Below are 5,519 nucleotides of genomic sequence, written 5' to 3' on the forward strand. Positions count from 1 at the left end.
AAGCTTCTCTGTAAGGTAGAATAAATGAAAATCATCCTGAAAATCCAACGTCACATGGAGGCAGTGCCCATGCGGGAGTGAGGAAAAGGGGCTTTGTAAAGGAAAAGCAGAACTAGCAAAACTCACACTGGAGAAAAGCTGCTTATCATTTTTTGTTTTTTTTCCCTCCATCACTCTTCTTATTTCCTATTCATTTTCCCCGTTCCCATGGTAGTGTGTTTGCATGAGCACCTGACTCACGGCAGCTCTCCGGGCTGTGGGGGAGTTATCAGTGAGCCAAGCCAGATGCCCTCTCTCCTGGTAGCCGGCTACATTCTGTATCTCTTCTAGCTCTTCCCACACAAACTGTTCACTGGGCTTCTTATACACAGTCACACCATAGAGCCACATTGTGTGTCTTTATTTTATTTAACAATGCTGAGAAAAAAGGAGGCTTCAGGTGTCTTCATTAGATCGCTGTATACCTGACATTCTCAGGTCAATAACACAAGGGAGAAAGCCGACACCAGGAGTGGCTCCTCTATTTTTCTGAGCTTCTGGCTTGTGGCACCTAAGATAGTGTTCCAGCGCCTGATTCCCTTGTTCCAACACTCACCTACAGAGTGATACCAATAAGGGCTTGTTTTCCCCACTTGTGTGTCCATTGTCCAAGCTGTTATTTACGGTGGCCGACAAGGGCAAACGCGCAGCAACGGGCAAACGCGCAGCAACGGGCAAACGCGCAGCAACGGCCAAACACTGCAAATACATAAACAATGCACAACCGAAGACACACAAAAACACAAAACACATGCAACTACAAAGTTCTGCAACGGAAAAATGCTGCAAACAAAAAAAACGATGCAGAACCAAAGACACACAAAAACACAAAATACATGAAACTACAAAATGCTGCAAAACCAAAACGACACAAACCCCCAAAACACATGCAACAGAGAAATACTGCATATTGAGTCAACACAACGGAAATGTCAACTTCTAGGGGTTCCCAACCTCCCGACCTGGACCTATTATACTTTTATTCATTTATTTTATTGCAAATTACATACAAACAAGGCACAACAAAGTCACAGAAATCCAATACATTCTGTCTTGCAACTGCATTATGAAATGTACAGCATATCAAATTCAAATGAAACAAAGAAAAGAAAAAAAAAGGGAATTCAGGGTGTATTGGAACTGTTTATTTACTGCCAGAACTTCCAGGCCACTAGGGGTCATTGTTCTTTCATTTATCGTTGGTACTGCAGCCTCAGCCAATAGCTAGCAAAAGGAAGTGATGTAACAGTAATGTGCTTTGTTTACCTACGCCACAATAATAAGAGTTTTGGTAGTGTCATGGCAACAGAAAAATGCTCCGACTTTATATGAATTGTTAAGTTAGTTATATTTGTTTCTAGCCCTTTGAGTGGAAATATAAGTGAACATGTTATAGATAATTACTATAATGTATACTGTTAATTATTGTGACATATTGGCAACGTTTAGCAACGTTTTTGAGTAACTTTGTTGGCACGTATGACCGTTGAGGCAGTATAACAGTAGATTTAACCATTTCAGACTTTCATAACATCAAAATCAATCGCATTTACACCCCCATCTTCATAACTTTTAACCATGTCAATCTTGGATCTGTTATACTGTATGGACCAATCTGTACATTGTACCCACAGTCTATGATTGTACCTGACGAGAGTGGACTAAAACTTTTCGAGAGGTGACATAAAAAGGTACGTGGTTTAAACATTTGGTTGTAATTAGGGCTGGGTGATAAAACGATAGCGATACATATCGCAAAATAACTTTTCCTCGATTGAAATATGAGACACGGGCGATACAATGTAAATATAATTCATTCGTACATGTTTTGACAGACATAAGACTAGCCAATCATAATAAAGTAGCGCTGCGCCAAACCAATCATGCTGGACTAGAGCCAGTCAAGTCTGGTTGAAGCACACAGCACACGTGCTATTGTTTGGGCTGCAGCAGTGAGGAACCGTGAACGGAGATCATAAGCGAGAACTCGAGTGACCAGCTGACTGAAAATGATAACCCAACGACAGATGAAGGTTCAAATGCTGAAGACATGGTCGAAAGGAAGGGCCCGAGAAAACACAGCACACACATGTGCACAGTGGCTGTCGCACATCCCCCTCTGATTAACTATGTTGTAATCATAACAATGATGACTTGGGTGAGTTTGAAGTTGGCCTTCACCAATTGGACAAATAGGCGTCAAAATAATAATAATAATAATAATAATAACAACTTATATTTATAGAGTGCCTTTCATTTCACGTTTGTAGAGGTGAAAGGGAAAAATGTCTATGTCACATGCAACCTGTGCACCGGTAAGTAATTGCCCAATACTGCCTGTTTATACAACAGTTTCAGATGTTTTCTTCTGTATATCTGTCATGTTCAACAGAAAATAAATATTATTTAAATCAAAAATAACCTTCTGATGTCTTTACAACTCACTTATGAGTAACGGAACATTTAAGCTTGAAAAAAATAGTAATTTGATTTATCGTGATATATATCGATATTGACTGATATGAAAAAAATTATCGTATCGGAATTTTTTCCCATATCCCCCAGCCCTAGTTGTAATATTTTACAATAATATAACAATAACAGTTCAAAAAGATTAACACATTTTTCATCACCTTTCTATTTCCTTTTCATCTCCCAGTGATCTCTGTTATTTACCTGCACTTGATTTGAAATGTTTCTGCTTTTCTTATTATTGCCCTCTGCACCTCTCCCCTTTACTTTACATTTCTTTTCACACAGCGTCCTCTTATTCATTTCCCCCCTCACTGATCAATTAAGTGTCTCAGTGGTGTTGCTTATTTCAGCTAGGTAAGCTAAGCTAGCTAAGCTAAAAAAACAGAAAACGTACAATTAGCTAGCGTTAAGCCTACGTAAATCTGTAACTGAACTGTTATTGTTATATTACTGTAAAAGATTACAACCAAATGTTTAAACCACGTACCTTTTAATGTCACCTCTAAAAGTTTTAGTCCACTTTCGTCAGGTACAATGTACAGACTGGTCCATACAGTATAATAGATCCAGGTCGGGAGGTCGGGACCCCCTAGCGGCCTGGCGCTTTTCTGCTGTGTGGACACTTCCGTTGTGTTGACTCAATATGCAGCATTTCTCTATTGCATGTGTTTTGGTTTTGCATCTTTTCTGTATTTGCGGCATTTTGTTGTTGGATTTGTTGTGTGTGTTTGTGTGTCTTTGGTTCTGCGTCGTTTCTTTGTTTGCAGCATTTTTCCGTTACAGCATTTTGTTGTTGCTGCATGTGTTTATGTGTCTTTGGTTCTGCATCGCATATGTATTTGCAGCGTTTGGCCGTTGCTGCGCATTTGCCCTTGTTGGCCACTGTAGTTATCTAATGAAATGCACACATGAGCCTAAGCCTACTGTTTATTAAATATACTATTGGAGGATTGTGACTATTTTAAAGTAAGATGTTTCACTGTCTGGCTGAGAGCAGTGTGGAGAGAGGAGATGGTGTAATGAGATAAGCTGTAATAACAATAACACTATAGGAGCTTTTGCCTGCATGAGACTGAATTACAGTGGCGCAGCAATCATCACGGACCATGTACTTTTCTATGAAATTGCTGCATTGTAAAATCCCAACCAATGAAGTCGGGGTCAGTACGGGTTTACCTTAAAGTTCAAAGCTATGCATTTCAAATGAATCTTAGTGCAGCTATGGGCTCATTAGGTCAACATAACATGCATAGATAGGCTTGTAGGGCTCAGTTTGTGCACCATAGTGTGATCAGCACTAAGGTTAGGAGTGCAACTTGCACATGAGCATGCTAAAAATATATACATTCACTGTACCGTAAGAAGTACAGTATGTTTGTCTGTAGATGCTACAGCCTACTCTGGACATGAGGGTTCAAAGGGGTGCTCACAGTATAATAGATTCTCCTGAAAAGTCTGACCTGATTTTCAGTTGTCATATAAACAACCCACAGCTTCACACAAATCCTGTTCAATTATGTAACTCCCTGTTGTGTAGGGGAAGGGAACACAGCGCATCAAGTGTAACATGACAACGCTCTTTCTTCAACACATCCTGCTTTTGTTTGGAAAACAAATGCATGTCAGTGGCCCATCTAATTTCATATAATGACTAGCTACATAACTCGATGACATAATACAGGTAAGGTGTTTTAGGTGTTTGGATGTCTGAGTACAAACATGTGCACAGACATGCAATTGTCTTATCATGTTGATGTGTGTGAAGGTGATACTCGTGTGTATTTTTGAACACGTTTCAATGCATGTGGAGGGGAGTGACAAAAGGGTGGTTTAACAGTATGTGACAATAGCCCCTCCACACATAATGAATGGCTCTCAGAAGTGACATGATGAGCTTTAAATGGTCTGAAAAGCACATTTTATTTGTTGTTAGGTTGGTTTTCAGTTGCCAGGAAATCAGTTAGAACCAACAATTGACAATTCTAGTTAACTGAATATGGGGTAGGCGTATGGTTGTAGTCTTTACCCTGCTGCAAACAGGATTGCCCGCTGTATCAGCAATACACAGGCTAAACACGTGGATTTTTGGCAAAACAGAACACACAGCTGAGCCCATGTACAAAAGCGGTACTAATCTATAGTTGAAAAACCCTTCATAGTCATGCAGTGAGTTCAGCTAGTACAATAGCAGACAGTGGTGCAGTACATCATACTTACAGCACAAAGGAACCTTTCTTACAGTCTAACCTTGAAGAAAAGGTCTACATCACTATTCAAGAGATACAACGCTGCACTCAAGTGCACATTTTTTGAGATTTTACCGTAATACATGAATACATTCACACTAGAATATCAGGAACGTGGTACAAATAGTAAGCTGTTGTTATTGCCATTAGTAATAGTTGTAGTAGCAATATTACAACACACCTTATATCACAACATTCTGTGTAACATTCTGGTCTTAGCTGATGAGCTAGACACTGTCAGAGTTGATGTTGCACCACCATGTGTAAGCCTAGTTTATAAATGCCAAGGGCACAACTCCATTCATGTCAACACTAATAAAGGGCTGAGTGTACAGTAGGCACCATCATTAACATCTGTTGCCAAGGGCACATGTGTGTTAGTCATTCTCAGTTATTAGCATTGTGCAATTTTCTGGTCTTCCAGATGTTCGTACTGTACATGCGCTCTACAGCACATGTGCTAGTGCTGGTTTGCTGTTACCATTACCCCAGGCACTTTAAGATGGGCTGCTGCATGACTGCACCATGTGCAGTGCAGCAGAGAATCTCCTGTACAGTACGCATGCAATGGAGGCTCTCTGCCATCTAGTGGTGATAATAAAATAATGCCGAACAAAGAACAGCTCAGTGCAGGGTTACACAGTAATGAAGTGTTCTGATTTCCATTCAATAGACACATTTGCCTGCTCATCTGAACATAAACAAAGCAGAACAAAGTTAAATGGATGCTAAATGAGAATCAAATGAAATTCATACTGA

Source organism: Scomber japonicus, chromosome 6 (genome assembly GCF_027409825.1).
Source record: "Scomber japonicus isolate fScoJap1 chromosome 6, fScoJap1.pri, whole genome shotgun sequence".
In the NCBI taxonomy this organism is placed as follows: domain Eukaryota; kingdom Metazoa; phylum Chordata; class Actinopteri; order Scombriformes; family Scombridae; genus Scomber; species Scomber japonicus.